A 24687-nucleotide genomic window follows, 5' to 3' on the forward strand; every position below is an offset into this window, starting at 1 on the left:
GCATTATCCAGCTTTTGGCCCTATTTACATAAAAAAGCAGTAATAGTGTCTCCCTGACTGTTCAGACACAAATATATCTGTGTAAAATATTCTGGTGTAGGCCACATAACTAGAACATTAGTTTTGCCGTTCCATGGTTCAAATCTCAGTATTATCCAGGATTTGGCATTTTTTCCATAAAAAAAGCAGTAATAGTGTCTCCCTGACTGTTCAGACACAAATATATATGTTTAAAATATTCTGGTGTAGGCCAGAAAACTAGACGTTTGGTTTTGCAGTTCCACGGTTCAAATCTCTGTATTTTCCAGCTTTTGGCTTTTTTTCCATAAAAAAAACAGTAATAGTGTCTCCCTGACTGTTCAGACACAAATATATCTGTTTAAAATATTCTGGTGTAGGCCAGATAGCTAGAAGTTTGGTTTTGCAGTTCAACGGTTCAATTCTCTACATTATCCAGCTGTTGATCTCTTTTCCGTAAAGAAGAACAGTAGTAGTGTCTCCCTGACTGTTCAGACAAAAATATATCTGTTTAAAATAATCTGGTGTAGGCCAGATAACTAGAAGTTTGGTTTTGCCGTTCCACAGTTCAAATCTCAGTATTTTCCAGGTTTTGGCCTTTCTTCCGCAAAAAAAGCAGTATTAGTGTCTCCCTGCCTGTTCAGACACAAATATATATGTTTAAAATATTCTGGTGTAGGCCAGAAAACTAGACGTTTGGTTTTGCAGTTCCACAGTTCAAATCTCTGTATTTTCCAGCTTTTGGCCTTTTTTCTGTAAAAAATAACAGTAATAGTGTCTCCCTGACTGTTCAGACACAAATATATCTGTTTAAAATATTCTGGTGAAAGCCAGATAACTAGAAGTTTGGTTTTGCAGTTCCACGGTTCAAATTTCTGTATTATCCAGCTTTTGGCCTTTTTTCTATAAAAAAAACAGTAATAGTGTCTCCCTGACTGTTCAGACACAAATATATCTGTTTAAAATATTCTGGTGTAGGCCAGATAGCTAGAAGTTTGGTTTTGCATTTCAACGGTTCAATTCTCTATATTATCCAGCTGTTGATCTCTTCTACGTAAAGAAAAACAGTAATAGTGTCTCCCTGACTGTTCAGACAAAAATATATCTGTTTAAAATATTCTGGTGTAGGCCAGATAAATAGAAGTTTGGTTTCGCCGTTCAACAGTTCAAATCTCAGTATTTTCCAGGTTTTGGCATTTTTTCCGTAAAAAAAGCAGTAATAGTGTCTCCCTGCCTGTTCACACACAAATATATATGTTTAAAATATTCTGGTGTAGGCCAGAAAACTAGACGTTTGGTTTTGCAGTTCCACAGTTTAAATCTCTGTATTTTCCAGCTTTTGGCCTTTTTTCCATAAAAAAAACAGTAATAGTGTCTCCCTGACTGTTCAGACAAAAATTTATCTGTTTAAAATATTCTGGTGTAGGCCAGATAAATAAAAGTTTGGTTTTGCCGTTCCACAGTTCAAATCACAGTATTTTCCAGGTTTTGGCCTTTTTTCCGCAAAAAAAGCAGTAATAGTGTCTCCCTGCCTGTTCAGACACAAATATATATGTTTAAAATATTCTGGTGTAGGCCAGAAAACTAGACGTTTGGTTTTGCAGTTCCACAGTTCAAATCTCTGTATTTTCCAGCTTTTGGCCTTTTTTCTGTAAATAAAACAGTAATAGTGTCGCCCTGACTGTTCAGACACAAATATATCTGTTTAAAATATTCTGGTGTAGCCCAGATAACTAGAAGTTTGGTTTTGCAGTTCCACGGTTCAAATCTCTGTATTATCCAGCTTTTGGCCTTTTTTCAGTAAAAAAAGCAGTAATAGTGTCTCCCTGCCTGTTCAGACACTAGGCCAGAAAACTAGAAGTTTGGTTTTGCAGTTCTACGGTTCAAATCTCTGTATTATCCAGCTTTTGGCCTTTTTTCCACAAAAAAAACAGTAATATTGTCTCCCTCACTGCTCAGACAAAAATATATCTGTTTAAAATATTCTGGTGTAGGCCAGATAAATAGAAGTTTGGTTTTGCAGTTCCACGATTCAAATCTCTGTGTTATCCAGCTTTTGGCCTTTTTTCCATAAAAAAAACGGTCGTAGTGTCTCCCTGACTGTTTAGACACAAATATATCAGTTTAAAATATTCTAGTGTAGGCCAGATAACTAGAAGTTTGGTTTTGCAGTGCCACAGTTCAAATCTCCAAATTATCCAGCTTTTGGCCCTATTTACATAAAGAAAACAGTAATAGTGTCTCCCTGACTGTTCAGACACAAATATATCTGTGTAAAATATTCTGGTGTAGGCCACATAGCTAGAAGTTTAGTTTCGCCGTTCCACGGTTCAAATCTCAGTATTATCCAGGTTTTGGCATTTTTTCCATAAAAAAAACAGTAATAGTGTCTCCCTGACTATTCAGACAAAAATTTATCTGTTTAAAATATTCTGGTGTAGGCCAGATAAATAAAAGTTTGGTTTTGCTGTTCCACAGTTCAAATCACAGTATTTTCCAGGTTTTGGCCTTTTTTCCGCAAAAAAAGCAGTAATAGTGTCTCCCTGCCTGTTCAGACACAAATATATATATTTAAAATATTCTGGTGTAGGCCAGAAAACTAGACGTTTGGTTTTGCAGTTCCACAGTTCAAATCTCTGTATTTTCCAGCTTTTGGCCTTTTTTCTGTAAATAAAACAGTAATAGTGTCTCCCTGACTGTTCAGACACAAATATATCTGTTTAAAATATTCTGGTGTAGGCCAGAAAACTAGAAGTTTGGTTTTGCAGTTCTACGGTTCAAATCTCTGTATTATCCAGCTTTTGGCCTTTTTTCCACAAAAAAAACAGTAATATTGTCTCCCTCACTGCTCAGACAAAATATATCTGTTTAAAATATTCTGGTGTAGGCCAGATAAATAGAAGTTTGGTTTTGCCGTTCCACAGTTCAAATCTCAGTATTATCCAGCTTTTGGCCTTTTTTCCGTAAAAAAAACTGTAATAGTGTCTCCCTGACTGTTCAGACACAAATATATCTGTTTAAAATATTCTGGTGTAGGCCAGATGAATAGAAGTTTGGTTTTGCAGTTCCACGATTCAAATCTCTGTGTTATCCAGCTTTTGGCCTTTTTTCCGTAAAAAAAACAGTAATAGTGTCTCCCTCACTGTTCAGACACAAATATATCTGTTTAAAATTTTCTGGTATAGGCCAGATAACTAGAAGCTTGGCTTTGCAGTTCCACGGTTGAAATCTCAGTATTATCCAGCTTTTGGCCTTTTTTCCATAAAAAAAACAGTCGTAGTGTCTCCCTGACTGTTTAGACACAAATATATCAGTTTAAAATATTCTAGTGTAGGCCAGATAACTAGAAGTTTGGTTTTGCAGTGCCACAGTTCAAATCTCCGCATTATCCAGCTTTTGGCCCTATTTACATAAAGAAAACAGTAATAGTGTCTCCCTGACTGTTCAGACACAAATATATCAGTTTAAAATATTCTGGTGTAGGCCAGAAAACTAGACGTTTGGTTTTGCAGTTCCACAGTTCAAATCTCAGTATTATCCAGCTTTTGGCCTTTTTTCCACAAAAAAAAGCCATAATAGTGTCTCCCTGACTGTTCAGACACCAATATATCTGTTTAAAATAATCTGGTGAAAGCCAGATAACTAGAAGTTTGATTTTACAGTTCCATGGTTCAAATCTCTGTATTATCCAGGTTTTGGCCTTTTTTCCATAAAAAAAAACAGTAATAGTGTCTCCCTGACTGTTCAGACACAAATATATCTGTTTAAAATATTCTGGTGTAGGCCAGAAAACTTGAAGTTTGGTTTTGCAGTTCCACGGTTCAAATCTCTGTATTATCCAGCATTTGGCCTTTTTTTCGGTAAAAAAAACAGTAGTAGTGTCTCCCTGACTTTTCAAACACAAATATATCTGTTTAAAATATTCTGGTGTAGGCCAGATAACTAGAAGTTTGGTTTTGCAGTTCAACGGTTCAATTCTCTATATTATCCAGCTGTTGATCTCTTTTCCGTAAAGAAAAACAGTAATAGTGTCTCCCTGACTGTTCAGACACAAATATATCTGTTTCAAATATTCTGGTGTAGGCCAGATAAATAGAAGTTTGGTTTTGCAATTCCGCGATTCAAATCTCTGTGTTACCCAGCTTTTTACCTTTTTTCCGTAAAAAAAACAGTAATAGTGTCTCCCTCACTGTTCAGACACAAATATATCTGTTTAAAATTTTCTGGTGTAGACCACATAGCTAGAGGTTTGGTTTTGCAGTTCCACGTTTGAAATCTCAGTATTATCCAGCTTTTGGCCTTTTTTCCGTATAAAAAACAGTCGTAGTGTCTCCCTGACTGTTTAGACATAAATATATCAGTTTAAAATATTCTAGTGTAGGCCAGATAACTAGAAGTTTGGTTTTGCAGTGCCACGGTTCAAATCTCCGCATTATCCAGCTTTTGGCCCTATTTACATAAAAAAAAACAGTAATAGTGTCTCCTTGACTGTTCAGTCACAAATATATCTGTGTAAAATATTCTGGTGTAGGCCACATAACTAGAAGTTTAGTTTAGCCGTTCCACGGTTCAAATCTCAGTATTATCCAGGTTTTGGCCTTTTTTCCATAAAAAAAGCAGTAATAGTGTCTCCCTGACTGTTCAGACACAAATATATCTGTTTAAGATATTCTGGTGTAGGCCAGATAGCTAGAAGTTCGGTTTTGCTGTGCAACGGTTCAAATCTCAGTATTATCCAGCTTTTGGCCTTTTTTTCCGTAAAAAAAGCCATAATAGTGTCTCCCTGACTGTTCAGACACAAATATATCTGTTTAAAATATTCTGGTGTAGGCCAGATAACTAGAAAGTTGGTTTTGCTGTGCCACGGTTCAAATCTCAGTATTATCCAGCTTTTGGCCTTTTTTTCCGTAAAAAAAAACAGTAATAGTGTCTCCCTGACTGTTCAGACACAAATATATCTGTTTAAAATATTCTGGTGTAGGCCAGATAACTAGAAGTTTGGTTTTGCAGTTCCACGGTCCAATTCTCTATATTATCCAGCTGTTGACCTCTTTTCCGTAAAGAAAAAGAGTAATAGTGTCTCCCTGACTGTTCAGACAAAAATATATCAGTTTAAAATATTCTGGTGTAGGCAAGATAACTAGAAGTTTTGTTTTGCCATTCCACAGTTCAAATCTCAGTATTTTCCAGGTTTTGGCCTTTTTTCCATAAGAAAAACAGTAATAGTGTCTCCCTGACTGTTCAGACACAAATATATCTGTTTAAAATATTCTGGTGTAGACCAGAAAACTAGACGTTTGGTTTTGCAGTTCCACAGTTCAAATCTCTGTATTTTCCAGCTTTTGGCCTTTTTTACATAAAAAAAACAGTAATAGTGTCTCCCTGACTGTTCAGACACAAATATATCTGTTTAAAATATTCTGGTGTAGGCCAGAAAACTTGAAGTTTGGTTTTGTAGTTTAGCGGTTCAAATCTCTGTATTATCCAGATTTTGGACTTTTTTTTCGTAAAAAAACAGTAGTAGTGTCTCCCTGACTGTTCAAACACAAATATATCTGTATAAAATATTCTGGAGTAGGCCAGATAACTAGAAGTTTGGTTTTGCAGTTCAACGGTTCAATTCTCTATATTATCCAGCTGTTGATCTCTTTTCCTTAAAGAAAAACAGTAATAGTGTCTCCCTGACTGTTCAGACAAAAATATATCTGTTTAAAATATTCTGGTGTAGGCCAAATAAATAGTAGTTTGGTTTTGCCGTTCCACAGTTCAAATCTCAGTATTTTCAAGGTTTTGGCCTTTTTTCCGCAAAAAAAGCAGCAATAGTGTCTCTCTGCCTGTTCAGACACAAATATATATGTTTAAAATATTCTGCTGTAGGCCAGAAAACTGGACGTTTGGTTTAGCAGTTCCACAGTTCAAATCTCTGCATTTTCCAGCTTTTGGCCTTTTTTCTGTAAAAAATAACAGTAATATTGTCTCCCTGACTGTTTAGACACAAATATATTGGTTTAAAATATTCTGGTGAAAGCCAGATAACTAGAAGTTTGTTTTTGGAGTTCCACGGTTCAAATCTCTGTATTATCCAGCTTTTGGCCTTTTTTCCATAAAAAAAACAGTAATAGTGTCTCCCTGACTGTTCAGACACAAATATATCTGTTTAAAATATTCTGGTGTAGGCCAGATAGCTAGAAGTTTGGTTTTGCAGTTCAACAGTTCAATTCTCTATATTATCCAGCTGTTGATCTCTTTTCCGTAAAGAAAAACAGTAATAGTGTCTCCCTGACTGTTCAGACAAAAATATATCTGTTTAAAATATTCTGGTGTAGGCCAGATGAATAGGAGTTTGGATTTGCCATTCCACAGTACAAATCTCAGTATTTTACAGGTTTTGGCCTTTTTTCCGCAAAAAAAGCAGTAATAGTGTCTCCCTGCCTGTTCACACACAAATATATCTGTTTAAAATATTCTGGTGTAGGCCAGAAAACTTGAAGTTTGGTTTTGCAGTTCCACAGTTAAAATCTCTGTATAATCCAGCTTTTGGCCTTTTTTTCCGTAAAAAAAACAGTAGTAGTGTCTCCCTGAATATTCAAACACAAATATATCTGTTTAAAATATTCTGGTGTAGGCCAGATAACTAGAAGTTTGGTTTTGCAGTTCCACGGTCCAATTCTCTATATTATCCAGCTGTTGACCTCTTTCCGTTAAGAAAAACAGTAATGGTGTCTCCCTGACTGTTCAGACAAAAATATATCTGTTTAAAATATTCTGGTGTAGGCCAGGTAACTAGAAGTTTGGTTTTGCCGTTCCACAGTTCAAATCTCAGTATATTCCAGGTTTTGGCCTTTTTTTCCGTAAAAAAAACAGTAATAGTGTCTCCCTGACTGTTCAGACACAATTATATCTGTATAAAATGTTCTGGTGTAGGCCAGAAAACTAGAAGTTTGGTTTTGCAGTTCCACGGTTCAAATCTCTGTATTATCCAGGCTTTGGCCTTTTTTTCCATAAAAAAAACAGTAGTAGTGTCTCCCTGACTGTTCAAACACAAATATATCTGTTTAAAATATTCTGGTGTAGGCCAGATAACTAGAAGTTTAGTTTTGCAGTTCCACTGTCCAATTCTCTATATTATCCAGCTGTTGACCTCTTTTCCGTAAAGAAAAACAGTAATAGTGTCTCCCTGACTGCTCAGACAAAAATATATCTGTTTAAAATATTCTGGTGTAGGCCAGATAACTAGAAGTTTGGTTTTGCCGTTCAACAGTTCAAATCTCAGTATTTTCCAGGTTTTGGCCTTTTGTCCGTAAAAAAAGCAGTAATAGTGCCTCCCAGCCTGTTCAGACAAAAATATATATGTTTAAAATTTTCTGGTGTAGGCCAGATAACTAGAAGTTTGGTTTTGCAGATCCACGGTTCAAATCTCAGTTTTATTCAGCTTTTGGAGTTTTTTCCGTAAAAAAAAGCAGCAATAGTGTCTCCAAGACTGTTCAGACACAAATATATCGGTTTAAAATATTCTGGTGTAGGCCAGATAACTAGAAGTTTGGTTTTGCAGTTGCACGGTACAAATCTCAGTATTATCCAGCTTTTGGCCTTTTTTCCGTAAAAAAAACAGTAATAGTGTCTCCCTGACTGTTCAGACACAAATATATCTGTTTAAAATATTCTGGTGATGGCCAGATAACTAGAAGTTTGGTTTTTCAGTTCCACGGTTCAAATCTCCGCATTATCCAGCTTTTGGCCCTATTTACATAAAAAAAAACAGTAATAGTGTATCCTTGACTGTTCAGTCACAAATATATCTGTTTAAAATTTTCTGGTGTAGGCCAGATAACTAGAAGTTTGGTTTTGAAATTCCACGGTTGAAATCTCAGTATTATCCAGCTTTTGGCCTTTTTTCCATAAAAAAAACAGTAGTAGCGTCTCCCTGACTGTTTAGACACAAATATATCAGTTTAAAATATTCTAGTGTAGACCAGATAACTAGAAGTTTGGTTTTGCTGTTCAACAGTTCAAATCTCAGCATTTTCCAGGTTTTGGCCTTTTGTCCGTAAAAAAAGCAGTAATAGTGTCTCCCTGACTGTTCAAACACAAATATATCTGTTTAAAATATTCTGGTGTAGGCCAGATAACTAGAAGTTTGGTTTTGCAGTGCCACGGTTCAAATCTCAGTATTATCCAGCTTTTGGCCTTTTTTCCGTAAAAAAAAGCAGTAATAGTGTCTCCCTGACTGTTCAGACACCAATATATCTGTTTTAAATATTCTGGTGTAGGCCAGATAACTAGAAAGTTGGTTTTGCAGTGCCACGGTTCAAATCTCAGTATTATCCAGCTTTTGGCAATTTTTCCGTAAAAAAAAGCAGTAATAGTGTCTCCCTGACTGTTCAGACACAAATATATCTGTTTAAAATATTCTGGTGTAGGCCAGATAACTAGAAAGTTGGTTATGCAGTGCCATGGTTCAAATCTCAGTATTATCCAGCTTTTGGCCTTTTTTCCATAAAAAAAACAGTAATAGTGTCTCCCTGACTGTTCAGACACAAATACATCTGTTTAAAATATTCTGGTGTAGGCCAGATAACTAGAAGTTTGGTTTTTCAGTTCCACGGTCCAATTCTCTATATTATCCAGCTGTTGACCTCTTTTCCATAAAGAAAAACAGTAATAGTGTCTCCCTGACTGTTCAGACAAAAATATATCTGTTTAAAATATTCTGGTGTAGGCCAGATAACTAGAAGTTTGGTTTTGCAGTTCCACGGTTCAAATCTCTGTATTATCCAGCTTTTGGCCTTTTTTCCCTAAAAAAACAGTAAAAGTGTCTCTCTCACTGTTCAGACAAAAATATATCTGTTTAAAATTTTCTGGTGTAGGCAAGATAACTAGAAGTTTGGTTTTGAAGTTCCAAGATTGAAGTCTCAGTATTATCCAGCTTTTGGCCTTTTTTCCGTAAAAAAAACAGTAGTAGTGTCTACCTGACTGTTTAGACACAAATATATCAGTTTAAAATATTCTAGTGTAGGCCAGATAACTAGAAGTTTGGTTTTGCAGTGCCACTGTCCAATTCTCTATATTATCCAGCTGTTGACCTCTTTTCCGTAAAGAAAAACAGTAATAGTGTCTCCCTGACTGTTCAGACAAAAATATATCTGTTTAAAATATTCTGGTGTAGGCCAGATAACTAGAAGTTTGGTTTTGCCGTTCAACAGTTCAAATCTCAGTATTTTCCAGGTTTTGGCCTTTTGTCCGTAAAAAAAGAAGTAATAGTGCCTCCCAGCCTGTTCAGACAAAAATATATATGTTTAAAATTTTCTGGTGTAGGCCAGATAACTAGAAGTTTGGTTTTGCAGATCCACGGTTCAAATCTCAGTTTTATTCAGCTTTTGGAGTTTTTTCCGTAAAAAAAAGCAGTAATAGTGTCTCCAAGACTGTTCAGACACAAATATATCGGTTTAAAATATTCTGGTGTAGGCCAGATAACTAGAAGTTTGGTTTTGCAGTTGCACGGTACAAATCTCAGTATTATCCAGCTTTTGGCCTTTTTTCCGTAAAAAAAACAGTAATAGTGTCTCCCTGACTGTTCAGACACAAATATATCTGTTTAAAATATTATGGTGATGGCCAGATAACTAGAAGTTTGGTTTTTCAGTTCCACGGTTCAAATCTCCGCATTATCCAGCTTTTGGCCCTATTTACATAAAAAAAAACAGTAATAGTGTATCCTTGACTGTTCAGTCACAAATATATCTGTTTAAAATATTCTGGTGTAGGCCAGATAACTAGAAGTTTGGTTTTGAAATTCCACGGTTGAAATCTCAGTATTATCCAGCTTTTGGCCTTTTTTCCATAAAAAAAACAGTAGTAGCGTCTCCCTGACTGTTTAGACACAAATATATCAGTTTAAAATATTCTAGTGTAGACCAGATAACTAGAAGTTTGGTTTTGCTGTTCAACAGTTCAAATCTCAGCATTTTCCAGGTTTTGGCCTTTTGTCCGTAAAAAAAGCAGTAATAGTGTCTCCCTGACTGTTCAAACACAAATATATCTGTTTAAAATATTATGGTGTAGGCCATATAACTAGAAGTTTGGTTTTGCAGTGCCACGGTTCAAATCTCAGTATTATCCAGCTTTTGGCAATTTTTCCGTAAAAAAAAGCAGTAATAGTGTCTCCCTGACTGTTCAGACACCAATATATCTGTTTTAAATATTCTGGTGTAGGTCAGATAACTAGAAAGTTGGTTTTGCAGTGCAACGGTTCAAATCTCAGTATTATCCAGCTTTTGGCCTTTTTCCGTTAAAAAAAACAGTAATAGTGTCTCCTTGACTGTTCAGACACAAATATATCTGTTTAAAATATTCTGGTGTAGGCCAGATAACTAGAAAGTTGGTTTTGCAGTGCCATGGTTCAAATCTCAGTATTATCCAGCTTTTGGCCTTTTTTCCATAAAAAAAAGCAGTAATAGTGTCTCCCTGACTGTTCAGACACAAATACATCTGTTTAAAATATTCTGGTGTAGGCCAGATAACTAGAAGTTTGGTTTTTCAGTTCCACGGTCCAATTCTCTATATTATCCAGCTGTTGACCTCTTTTCCATAAAGAAAAACAGTAATAGTGTCTCCCTGACTGTTCAGACAAAAATATATCTGTTTAAAATATTCTGGTGATGGCCAGATAACTAGAAGTTTGGTTTTGCAGTTCCACGGTTCAAATCTCTGTATTATCCAGCTTTTGGCCTTTTTTCCCTAAAAAAACAGTAAAAGTGTCTCTCTCACTGTTCAGACAAAAATATATCTGTTTAAAATTTTCTGGTGTAGGCAAGATAACTAGAAGTTTGGTTTTGAAGTTCCAAGATTGAAGTCTCAGTATTATCCAGCTTTTGGCCTTTTTTCCGTAAAAAAAACAGTAGTAGTGTCTACCTGACTGTTTAGACACAAATATATCAGTTTAAAATATTCTAGTGTAGGCCAGATAACTAGAAGTTTGGTTTTGCAGTGCCACTGTTCAAATCTCCGCATTATCCAGCTTTTGACCCTATTTACATAAAAAAAAACAGTAATATTGTCTCCCTGACTGTTCAGACACAAATATATCTGTGTAAAATATTCTGGTGTAGGCCACATAACTAGAAGTTTAGTTTTGCCGTTCCATGGTTCAAATCTCAGTATTATCCAGGTTTTGGCATTTTTTCCATAAACAAAGCAGTAATAGTGTCTCCCTGACTGTTCAGACACAAATATATCTGTTTAAAATATTCTGGTGATGGCCAGATAACTAGAAGTTTGGTATTGCAGTTCCACGGTTCAAATCTCTGTATTATCCAGCTTTTGGCCTTTTTTTCCGTAAAAAAAACAGTAATAGTGTCTCCCTGACTGTTCAGACACAAATATATCTGTTTAATATATTCTGGTGTAGGCCAGATAACTAGAAGTTTTATTTTGCTGTTCCACGGTTCAAATTTCATTATTATCCAGCTTTTGGCCTTTTTTCCAGAAAAAAAAACAGTAATAGTGTCTCCCTGACTGTTCAGACACAAATATATCTGTTTAAAATATTCTGGTGTAGGCCAGATAACTCGAAGTTTGGTTTTGCAGTGCAACGGTTCAAATCTCAGTATTATCCAGCTTTTGGCCTTTTTTCCGTGAAAAAAAGAAGTAATAGTGTCTCCCTGACTGTTCAGACACCAATATATCTGTTTTAAATATTCTGGTGTAGGCCAGATAACTAGAAAGTTGGTTTTGCAGTGCCACGGTTCAAATCTCAGTATTATCCAGCTTTTGGCCTTTTTCCGTAAAAAAAAACAGTAATAGTGTCTCCCTGACTGTTCAGACACAAATACATCTGTTTAAAATATTCTGGTGCAGGCCAGATAACTAGAGGTTTGGTTTTTCAGTTCCACGGTCCAATTCTCTATATTATCCAGCTGTTGACCTCTTTTCCGTAAAGAAAAACAGTAATAGTGTCTCCCTGACTGTTCAGACAAAAATATATGTGTTTAAAATATTCTGGTGTAGGCCAGGTAACTAGAAGTTTGGTTTTGCCATTCCACAGTTCAAATCTCAGTATTTTCCAGGTTTTGGCCTTTTTTCCGTAAAAAAAACAGTAATATTGTCTCCCTGACTGTTCAGACACCAATATATCTGTTTTAAATATTCTGGTGTAGGCCAGATAACTAGAAAGTTGGTTTTGCAGTGCCACGGTTCAAATCTCAGTATTATCCAGCTTTTGGCCTTTTTCCGTTAAAAAAAACAGTAATAGTGTCTCCCTGACTGTTCAGACACAAATATATCTGTTTAAAATATTCTGGTGTAGGCCAGATAACTAGAAAGTTGGTTTTGCAGTGCCATGGTTCAAATCTCAGTATTATCCAGCTTTTGGCCTTTTTTCCATAAAAAAAACAGTAATAGTGTCTCCCTGACTGTTCAGACACAAATACATCTGTTTAAAATATTCTGGTGTAGGCCAGATAACTAGAAGTTTGGTTTTTCAGTTCCACGGTCCAATTCTCTATATTATCCAGCTGTTGACCTCTTTTCCATAAAGAAAAACAGTAATAGTGTCTCCCTGACTGTTCAGACAAAAATATATCTGTTTAAAATATTCTGGTGTAGGCCAGATAACTAGAAGTTTGGTTTTGCAGTGCCACGGTTCAAATCTCAGTATTATCCAGCTTTTGGCCTTTTTTCCGTAAAAAAAAGCAGTAATAGTGTCTCCCTGACTGTTCAGACACCAATATATCTGTTTTAAATATTCTGGTGTAGGCCAGATAACTAGAAAGTTAGTTTTGCAGTGCCACGGTTCAAATCTCAGTATTATCCAGCTTTTGGCCTTTTTCCGTAAAAAAAAACAGTAATAGTGTCTCCCTGACTGTTCAGACACAAATATATCTGTTTAAAATATTCTGGTGTAGGCCAGATAACTAGAAAGTTGGTTTTGCAGTGCCATGGTTCAAATCTCAGTATTATCCAGCTTTTGGCCTTTTTTCCATAAAAAAAACAGTAATAGTGTCTCCCTGACTGTTCAGACACAAATATATCTGTTTAAAATATTCTGGTGTAGGCCAGAAAACTTGAAGTTTGGTTTTGCAGTTTAACGGTTCAAATCTCTGTATTATCCAGCTTTTGGCCTTTTTTTTCGTAAAAAAAAACAGTAGTAGTGTCTCCCTGACTGTTCAAACACAAATATATCTGTTTAAAATATTCTGGTGTAGGCCAGATAACTAGAAGTTTGGTTTTGCAGTTCAACGGTTCAATTCTCTATATTATTCAGATGTTGATCTCTTTTCTGTAAAGAAAAACAGTAATAGTGTCTCCCTGCCTGTTCAGACACAAATATATATGTTTAAAATATTCTGGTGTAGGCCAGATAACTAGAAAGTTGGTTTTGCAGTGCCACGGTTCAAATCTCAGTATTATCCAGCTTTTGGCCTTTTTCCGTTAAAAAAAACAGTAATAGTGTCTCCCTGACTGTTCAGACACAAATATATCTGTTTAAAATATTCTGGTGTAGGCCAGATAACTAGAAGTTTGGTTTTTCAGTTCCACGGTCCAATTCTCTATATTATCCAGCTGTTGACCTCTTTTCCATAAAGAAAAACAGTAATAGTGTCTCCCTGACTGTTCAGACACCAATATATCTGTTTTAAATATTCTGGTGTAGGCCAGATAACTAGAAAGTTGGTTTTGCAGTGCCACGGTTCAAATCTCAGTATTATCCAGCTTTTGGCCTTTTTCCGTTAAAAAAAACAGTAATAGTGTCTCCCTGACTGTTCAGACACAAATATATCTGTTTAAAATATTCTGGTGTAGGCCAGATAACTAGAAAGTTGGTTTTGCAGTGCCATGGTTCAAATCTCAGTATTATCCAGCTTTTGGCCTTTTTTCCATAAAAAAAACAGTAATAGTGTCTCCCTGACTGTTCAGACACCAATACATCTGTTTAAAATATTCTGGTGTAGGCCAGATAACTAGAAGTTTGGTTTTTCAGTTCCACGGTCCAATTCTCTATATTATCCAGCTGTTGACCTCTTTTCCATAAAGAAAAACAGTAATAGTGTCTCCCTGACTGTTCAGACAAAAATATATCTGTTTAAAATATTCTGGTGTAGGCCAGATAACTAGAAGTTTGGTTTTGCAGTGCCACGGTTCAAATCTCAGTAGTATCCAGCTTTTGGCCTTTTTTCCGTAAAAAAAAGCAGTAATAGTGTCTCCCTGACTGTTCAGACACCAATATATCTGTTTTAAATATTCTGGTGTAGGCCAGATAACTAGAAAGTTAGTTTTGCAGTGCCACGGTTCAAATCTCAGTATTATCCAGCTTTTGGCCTTTTTCCGTAAAAAAAAACAGTAATAGTGTCTCCCTGACTGTTCAGACACAAATATATCTGTTTAAAATATTCTGGTGTAGGCCAGATAACTAGAAAGTTGGTTTTGCAGTGCCATGGTTCAAATCTCAGTATTATCCAGCTTTTGGCCTTTTTTCCATAAAAAAAACAGTAATAGTGTCTCCCTGACTGTTCAGACACAAATATATCTGTTTAAAATATTCTTGTGTAGGCCAGAAAACTTGAAGTTTGGTTTTGCAGTTTAACGGTTCAAATCTCTGTATTATCCAGCTTTTGGCCTTTTTTTTCGTAAAAAAAAACAGTAGTAGTGTCTCCCTGACTGTTCAAACACAAATATATCTGTTTAAAATATTCTGGTGTAGGCCAGATAACTAGAAGTTTGGTTTTGCAGTTCAACGGTTCAATTCTCTATATTATTCAGATGTTGATCTCTTTTCTGTAAAGAAAAACAGTAATAGTGTCTCCCTGCCTGTTCAGACACAAATATATATGTTTAAAATATTCTGGTGTAGGCCAGATAACTAGAAGTTTGGTTTTTCAGTTCCACAGTCCAATTCTCTAAATTATCCAGCTGTTGACCTCTCTTCTGTAAAGAAAAACAGTAATAGTGTCTCCCTGACTGTTCAGACAAAAATATATCTGTTTAAAATATTCTGGTGTAGGCCAGAAAACTAGAAGTTTGGTTTTGCAGTTCCACGGTTCAAATCTCTGTATTATCCAGGTTTTGGCCTTTTTTTCCGTAAAAAAAACAGTAGTAGTGTCTCCCTGACTGTTCAAACACAAATATATCTGTTTAAAATATTCTGGTGTAGACCAGATAACTAGAAGTTTGGTTTTGCTGTTCAACAGTTCAAATCTCAGCATTTTCCAGGTTTTGGCCCTTTTTCCATAAAAAAAGCAGTAATAGTGTCTCCCTGCCTGTTCAGACACAAATATATATGTTTAAAATATTCTGGTGTAGGCCACAAAACTAGAAGTTTAGTTTTGCAGTTCAACAGTTCAAATCTCTGTATTTTCCAGCTTTTGGCCTTTTTTCTGTAAAAAATAACAGTAATAGTGTCTCCCTGACTGTTCAGACACAAATATATCTGTTTAAAATATTCTGGTGATGGCCAGATAACTAGTAGTTTGGTTTTGCAGTTCCACGGTTCAAATCTCTGTATTATCCAGCTTTTGGCCTTTTTTCCCTAAAAAAAACAGTAAAAGTGTCTCCCTCACTGTTCAGACAAAAGTATATCTGTTTAAAATATTCTAGTGTAGGCCAGATAACTAGAAGTTTGGTTTTGCAGTGCCACTGTTCAAATCTCCGCATTATCCAGCTTTTGGCCCTATTTACATAAAAAAAAACAGTAATAGTGTCTCCCTGACTGTTCAGACACAAATATATCTGTGTAAAATATTCTGGTGTAGGCCACATAACTAGAAGTGTAGTTTGCCGTTCCACGGTTCAAATCTCAGTATTATCCAGGTTTTGGCATTTTTTCCTTAAAAAAAGCAGTAATAGTGTCTCCCTGACTGTTCAGACACAAATATATCTGTTTAAAATATTCTGGTGATAGCCAGATAACTAGAAGTTTGGTTTTGCAGATCCACGGTTCAAATCTCTGTATTATCCAGCTTTTCGCCTTTTTTTCCGTAAAAAAAACAGTAATAGTGTCTCCCTGACTGTTCAGACACAAATATATCTGTTTAAAATATTCTGGTGTAGGCCAGAAAACTAGAAGTTTGGTTTTGCAGTGCCACGGTTCAAATCTCCACATTATCCTGCTTTTGGCCTTATTTACATAAAAAAACAGTAATAGTGTCTCCCTGACTGTTCAGACACAAATATATCTGTGTAAAATATTCTGGTGTAGGCCACATAACTAGAAGTTTAGTTTTGCCGTTCCATGGTTCAAATCTCAGTATTATCCAGTTTTTGGCATTTTTTCCATAAAAAAGCAGTAATAGTGTCTCCCTGACTGTTCAGACACAAATATATCTGTTTAAAATATTCTGGTGTAGGCCAGATAACTAGAAGTTTTATTTTGCTGTTCCATGGTTCAAATTTCATTATTATCCAGCTTTTGGCCTTTTTTCCAGAAAAAAAAACAGTAATAGTGTCTCCCTGACTGTTCAGACACAAATATATCTGTTTAAAATATTCTGGTGTAGGCCAGATAACTAGAAGTTTGGTTTTGCAGTGCCACGGTTCAAATCTCAGTATTATCCAGCTTTTGGCCTTTTTTCTGTAAAAAAAAGCAGTAATAGTGTCTCCCTGAATGTTCAGACACCAATATATCTGTTTTAAATATTCTGGTGTAGGCCAGATAACTAGAAAGTTGGTTTTGCAGTGCCACGGTTCAAATCTCAGTAATATCCAGCTTTTGGCCTTTTTCCGTAAAAAAAAACAGTAATTGTGTCTCCCTGACTGTTCAGACACAAATATATCTGTTTAAAATATTCTGGTGATGGCCAGATAACTAGAAGTTTGGTTTTGCAGTTCCACGGTTCAAATCTCTGTATTATCCAGCTTTTGGCCTTTTTTCCCTAAAAAAACAGTAAAAGTGTCTCTCTCACTGTTCAGACAAAAATATATCTGTTTAAAATTTTCTGGTGTAGCCAAGATAACTAGAAGTTTGGTTTTGAAGTTCCAAGATTGAAGTCTCAGTATTATCCAGCTTTTGGCGTTTTTTCCGTAAAAAAAACAGTAGTATTGTCTCCCTGACTGTTTAGACACAAATATATCAGTTTAAAATATTCTAGTGTAGGCCAGATAACTAGAAGTTTGGTTTTGCAGTGCCACTGTTCAAATCTCCGCATTATCCAGCTTTTGGCCCTATTTACATAAAAAAAAACAGTAATAGTGTCTCCCTGACTGTTCAGACACAAATATATCTGTGTAAAATATTCTGGTGTAGGCCACAAAACTAGAAGTTTAGTTTGCCGTTCCACGGTTCAAATCTCAGTATTATCCAGGTTTTGGCATTTTTTCCATAAAAAAAGCAGTAATAGTGTCTCCCTGACTGTTCAGACACAAATATATCTGTTTAAAATATTCTGGTGATGGCCAGATAACTAGAAGTTTGGTTTTGCAGTTCCACGGTTCAAATCTCTGTTTTATCCAGCTTTTGGCCTTTTTTCCCTAAAAAAAACAGTAAAAGTGTCTCCCTCACTGTTCAGACAAAAGTATATCTGTTTAAAATATTCTAGTGTAGGCCAGATAACTAGAAGTTTGGTTTTGCAGTGCCACTGTTCAAATCTCCGCATTATCCAGCTTTTGGCCCTATTTACATAAAAAAAAACAGTAATAGTGTCTCCCTGACTGTTCAGACACAAATATATCTGTGTAAAATATTCTGGTGTAGGCCACATAACTAGAAGTGTAGTTTGCCGTTCCACGGTTCAAATCTCAGTATTATCCAGGTTTTGGCATTTTTTCCTTAAAAAAAGCAGTAATAGTGTCTCCCTGACTGTTCAGACACAAATATATCTGTTTAAAATATTCTGGTGATAGCCAGATAACTAGAAGTTTGGTTTTGCAGATCCACGGTTCAAATCTCTGTATTATCCAGCTTTTCGCCTTTTTTTCCGTAAAAAAAACAGTAATAGTGTCTCCCTGACTGTTCAGACACAAATATATCTGTTTAAAATATTCTGGTGTAGGCCAGAAAACTAGAAGTTTGGTTTTGCAGTGCCACGGTTCAAATCTCCACATTATCCTGCTTTTGGCCTTATTTACATAAAAAAACAGTAATAGTGTCTCCCTGACTGTTCAGACACAAATATATCTGTGTAAAATATTCTGGTGTAGGCCACATAACTAGAAGTTTAGTTTTGCCGTTCCATGGTTCAAATCTCAGTATTATCCAGTTTTTGGCATTTTTTCCATAAAAAAGCAGTAATAGTGTCTCCCTGACTGTTCAGACACAAATATATCTGTTTAAAATATTCTGGTGTAGGCCAGATAACTAGAAGTTTTATTTTGCTGTTCCATGGTTCAAATTTCATTATTATCCAGCTTTTGGCCTTTTTTCCAGAAAAAAAAACAGTAATAGTGTCTCCCTGACTGTTCAGACACAAATATATCTGTTTAAAATATTCTGGTGTAGGCCAGATAACTAGAAGTTTGGTTTTGCAGTGCCACGGTTCAAATCTCAGTATTATCCAGCTTTTGGCCTTTTTTCTGTAAAAAAAAGCAGTAATAGTGTCTCCCTGAATGTTCAGACACCAATATATCTGTTTTAAATATTCTGGTGTAGGCCAGATAACTAGAAAGTTGGTTTTGCAGTGCCACGGTTCAAATCTCAGTAATATCCAGCTTTTGGCCTTTTTCCGTAAAAAAAAACAGTAATTGTGTCTCCCTGACTGTTCAGACACAAATATATCTGTTTAAAATATTCTGGTGATGGCCAGATAACTAGAAGTTTGGTTTTGCAGTTCCACGGTTCAAATCTCTGTATTATCCAGCTTTTGGCCTTTTTTCCCTAAAAAAACAGTAAAAGTGTCTCTCTCACTGTTCAGACAAAAATATATCTGTTTAAAATTTTCTGGTGTAGCCAAGATAACTAGAAGTTTGGTTTTGAAGTTCCAAGATTGAAGTCTCAGTATTATCCAGCTTTTGGCGTTTTTTCCGTAAAAAAAACAGTAGTATTGTCTCCCTGACTGTTTAGACACAAATATATCAGTTTAAAATATTCTAGTGTAGGCCAGATAACTAGAAGTTTGGTTTTGCAGTGCCACTGTTCAAATCTCCGCATTATCCAGCTTTTGGCCCTATTTACATAAAAAAAAACAGTAATAGTGTCTCCCTGACTGTTCAGACACAAATATATCTGTGTAAAATATTCTGGTGTAGGCCACAAAACTAGAAGTTTAGTTTGCCGTTCCACGGTTCAAATCTCAGTATTATCCAGGTTTTGGCATTTTTTCCATAAAAAAAGCAGTAATAGTGTCTCCCTGACTGTTCAGACACAAATATATCTGTTTAAAATATTCTGGTGATGGCCAGATAACTAGAAGTTTGGTTTTGCAGTTCCACGGTTCAAATCTCTGTTTTATCCAGCTTTTGGCCTTTTTTTCCGTAAAAAAAACAGTAATAGTGTCTCCCTGACTGTTCAGACACAAATATATCTGTTTAAAATATCCTGGTGTAGGCCAGAAAACTAGAAGTTTGGTTTTGCAGTGCCACGGTTCAAATCTCCACATTATCCTGCTTCTGGCCTTATTTACATAAAAAAAAACAGTAATAGTGTCTCCCTGACTGTTCAGACACAAATATATCTGTGTAAAATATTCTGGTGTAGGCCACATAACTAGAAGTTTTATTTTGCTGTTCCACGGTTCAAATTTCATTATTATCCAGCTTTTGGCCTTTTTTCCAGAAAAAAAACAGTAATAGTGTCTCCCTGACTGTTCAGACACAAATATATCTGTTTAAAATATTCTGGTGTAGGCCAGATAACTAGAAGTTTGGTTTTGCAGTGCAACGGTTCAAATCTCAGTATTATCCAGCTTTTGGCCTTTTTTCCGTAAAAAAAAGAAGTAATAGTGTCTCCCTGACTGTTCAGATACCAATATATCTGTTTTAAATATTCTGGTGTAAGCCAGATAACTAGAAAGTTGGTTTTGCAGTGCCACGGTTCAAATCTCAGTATTATCCAGCTTTTGGCCTTTTTCCGTAAAAAAAAACAGTAATAGTGTCTCCCTGACTGTTCAGACACAAATACATCTGTTTAAAATATTCTGGTGTAGGCCAGATAACTAGAAGTTTGGTTTTTCAGTTCCACGGTCCAATTCTCTATATTATCCAGCTGTTGACCTCTTTTCCGTAAAGAAAAACAGTAATAGTGTCTCCCTGACTGTTCAGACAAAAATATATCTGTTTAAAATATTCTGGTGTAGGCCAGGTAACTAGAAGTTTGGTTTTGCCATTCCACAGTTCAAATCGCAGTATTTTCCAGGTTTTGACCTTTTTTCCGAAAAAAAAACAGTAATATTGTCTCCCTGACTGTTCAGACACAAATATATCTGTTTAAAATATTCTGGAGTAGGCCAGAAAGCTAGAAGTTTGGTTTTGCAGTTCCACGGTTCAAATCTCTGTATTATCCAGGTTTTGGCCTTTTTTCCGTAAAAAAAACAGTATTAGTGTCTCCCTGACTGTTCAAACACAAATATATCTGTTTAAAATATTCTGGTGTAGGCCAGATAACTAGAAGTTTGGTTTTGCAGTGCCACGGCTCAAATCTCAGTATTATCCAGCTTTTGGCCTTTTTTCCGTAAAAAAAAGCAGTAATAGTGTCTCCCTGACTGTTCAGACACCAATATATCTGTTTTAAATATTCTGGTGTAGGCCAGATAACTAGAAAGTTGGTTTTGCAGTGCCACGGTTCAAATCTCAGTATTATCCAGCTTTTGGCCTTTTTCCGTTAAAAAAAACAGTAATAGTGTCTCCCTGACTGTTCAGACACAAATATATCTGTTTAAAATATTTTGGTGTAGGCCAGATAACTAGAAAGTTGGTTTTGCAGTGCCATGGTTCAAATCTCAGTATTATCCAGCTTTTGGCCTTTTTTCCATAAAAAAAACAGTAATAGTGTCTCCCTGACTGTTCAGACAAAAATATATCTGTTTAAAATATTCTGGTGTAGGCCAGATAACTAGAAGTTTTGTTTTGCAGTGCAACGGTTCAAATTTCAGTATTATCCAGCTTTTGGCCTTTTTTCCGTAAAAAAAAGCAGTAATAGTGTCTCCCTGACTGTTCAGATACCAATATATCTGTTTTAAATATTCTGGTGTAGGCCAGATAACTAGAAAGTTGGTTTTGCAGTGCCACGGTTCAAATCTCAGTATTATCCAGCTTTTGGCCTTTTTCCGTAAAAAAAAACAGTAATAGTGTCTCCCTGACTGTTCAGACACAAATACATCTGTTTAAAATATTCTGGTGTAGGCCAGATAACTAGAAGTTTGGTTTTTCAGTTCCACGGTCCAATTCTCTATATTATCCAGCTGTTGACCTCTTTTCCGTAAAGAAAAACAGTAATAGTGTCTCCCTGACTGTTCAGACAAAAATATATCTGTTTAAAATATTCTGGTGTAGGCCAGGTAACTAGAAGTTTGGTTTTGCCATTCCACAGTTCAAATCTCAGTATTTTCCAGGTTTTGGCCTTTTTTCCATAAAAAAAACAGTAATAGTGTCTCCCTGACTGTTCAGACACAAATATATCTGTTTAAAATATTCTGGTGTAGGCCAGATAGCTAGAAGTTTGGTTTTGCAGTTCAACAGTTCAATTCTCTATATTATCCAGCTGTTGATCTTTTTTCCGTGAAGAAAAACAGTAATAGTGTCTCCCTGACTGTTCAGACAAAAATATATCTGTTTAAAATATTCTGGTGTAGGCCAGATGAATAGGAGTTTGGATTTGCCATTCCACAGTACAAATCTCAGTATTTTACAGGTTTTGGCCTTTTTTCCGCAAAAAAAGCAGTAATAGTGTCTCCCTGCCTGTTCACACACAAATATATCTGTTTAAAATATTCTGGTGTAGGCCAGAAAACTTGAAGTTTGGTTTTGCAGTTCCACAGTTAAAATCTCTGTATAATCCAGCTTTTGGCCTTTTTTTCCGTAAAAAAAACAGTAGTAGTGTCTCCCTGAATATTCAAACACAAATATATCTGTTTAAAATATTCTGGTGTAGGCCAGATAACTAGAAGTTTGGTTTTGCAGTTCCACGGTCCAATTCTCTATATTATCCAGCTGTTGACCTCTTTCCGTAAAGAAAAACAGTAATGGTGTCTCCCTGACTGTTCAGACAAAAATATATCTGTTTAAAATATTCTGGTGTAGGCCAGATAACTAGAAGTTTGGTTTTGCCGTTCCACAGTTCAAATCTCAGTATATTCCAGGTTTTGGCCTTTTTTTCCGTAAAAAAAACAGTAATAGTGTCTCCCTGACTGTTCAGACACAATTATATCTGTATAAAATGTTCTGGTGTAGGCCAGAAAACTAGAAGTTTGGTTTTGCAGTTCCACGGTTCAAATCTCTGTATTATCCAGGCTTTGGCCTTTTTTTCCATAAAAAAAACAGTAGTAGTGTCTCCCTGACTGTTCAAACACAAATATATCTGTTTAAAATATTCTGGTGTAGGCCAGATAACTAGAAGTTTAGTTTTGCAGTTCCACTGTCCAATTCTCTATATTATCCAGCTGTTGACCTCTTTTCCGTAAAGAAAAACAGTAATAGTGTCTCCCTGAATGTTCAGACAAAAATATATCTGTTTAAAATATTCTGGTGTAGGCCAGATAACTAGAAGTTTGGTTTTGCCGTTCAACAGTTCAAATCTCAGTATTTTCCAGGTTTTGGCCTTTTGTCCGTAAAAAAAGCAGTAATAGTGCCTCCCAGCCTGTTCAGACAAAAATATATATGTTTAAAATTTTCTGGTGTAGGCCAGATAACTAGAAGTTTGGTTTTGCAGATCCACGGTTCAAATCTCAGTTTTATTCAGCTTTTGGAGTTTTTTCCGTAAAAAAAAGCAGTAATAGTGTCTCCAAGACTGTTCAGACACAAATATATCGGTTTAAAATATTCTGGTGTAGGCCAGATAACTAGAAGTTTGGTTTTGCAGTTGCACGGTACAAATCTCAGTATTATCCAGCTTTTGGCCTTTTTTCCGTAAAAAAAACAGTAATAGTGTCTCCCTGACTGTTCAGACACAAATATATCTGTTTAAAATATTCTGGTGATGACCAGATAACTAGAAGTTTGGTTTTTCAGTTCCACGGTTCAAATCTCCGCATTATCCAGCTTTTGGCCCTATTTACATAAAAAAAAACAGTAATAGTGTATCCTTGACTGTTCAGTCACAAATATATCTGTTTAAAATTTTCTGGTGTAGGCCAGATAACTAGAAGTTTGGTTTTGAAATTCCACGGTTGAAATCTCAGTATTATCCAGCTTTTGGCCTTTTTTCCATAAAAAAAACAGTAGTAGCGTCTCCCTGACTGTTTAGACACAAATATATCAGTTTAAAATATTCTAGTGTAGACCAGATAACTAGAAGTTTGTTTTTGCAGTTCAACAGTTCAAATCTCAGCATTTTCCAGGTTTTGGCCTTTTGTCCGTAAAAAAAGCAGTAATAGTGTCTCCCTGACTGTTCAAACACAAATATATCTGTTTAAAATATTCTGGTGTAGGCCAGATAACTAGAAGTTTGGTTTTGCAGTGCCACGGTTCAAATCTCTGTATTTTCCAGCTTTTGGCCTTTTTTCTGTAAAAAATAACAGTAATAGTGTCTCCCTGACTGTTCAGACACAAATATATCTGTTTAAAATATTCTGGTGATGGCCAGATAACTAGTAGTTTGGTTTTGCAGTTCCACGGTTCAAATCTCTGTATTATCCAGCTTTTGGCCTTTTTTCCCTAAAAAAAACAGTAAAAGTGTCTCCCTCACTGTTCAGACAAAAATATATCTGTTTAAAATTTTCTGGTGTAGCCAAGATAACTAGAAGTTTGGTTTTGAAGTTCCATGATTGAAGTCTCAGTATTATCCAGCTTTTGGCCTTTTTTCCGTAAAAAAAACAGTAGTAGTGTCTCCCTGACTGTTTAGACACAAATATATCAGTTTAAAATATTCTAGTGTAGGCCAGATAACTAGAAGTTTGGTTTTGCAGTGCCACTGTTCAAATCTCCGCATTATCCAGCTTTTGGCCCTATTTACATAAAAAAAAACAGTAATAGTGTCTCCCTGACTGTTCAGACACAAATATATCTGTGTAAAATATTCTGGTGTAGGCCACATAACTAGAAGTGTAGTTTGCCGTTCCACGGTTCAAATCTCAGTATTATCCAGGTTTTGGCATTTTTTCCTTAAAAAAAGCAGTAATAGTGTCTCCCTGACTGTTCAGACACAAATATATCTGTTTAAAATATTCTGGTGATGGCCAGATAAGTAGAAGTTTGGTTTTGCAGATCCACGGTTCAAATCTCTGTATTATCCAGCTTTTCGCCTTTTTTTCCGTAAAAAAAACAGTAATAGTGTCTCCCTGACTGTTCAGACACAAATATATCTGTTTAAAATATTCTGGTGTAGGCCAGAAAACTAGAAGTTTGGTTTTGCAGTGCCACGGTTCAAATCTCCACATTATCCTGCTTTTGGCCTTATTTACATAAAAAAACAGTAATAGTGTCTCCCTGACTGTTCAGACACAAATATATCTGTGTAAAATATTCTGGTGTAGGCCACATAACTAGAAGTTTAGTTTTGCCGTTCCATGGTTCAAATCTCAGTATTATCCAGTTTTTGGCATTTTTTCCATAAAAAAGCAGTAATAGTGTCTCCCTGACTGTTCAGACACA

This window comes from Phyllobates terribilis, unplaced genomic scaffold, assembly GCF_046119375.1.
Source record: "Phyllobates terribilis strain yellow unplaced genomic scaffold, ASM4611937v1 Scaffold_9__5_contigs__length_417890890, whole genome shotgun sequence".
NCBI lineage: Eukaryota > Metazoa > Chordata > Amphibia > Anura > Dendrobatidae > Phyllobates > Phyllobates terribilis.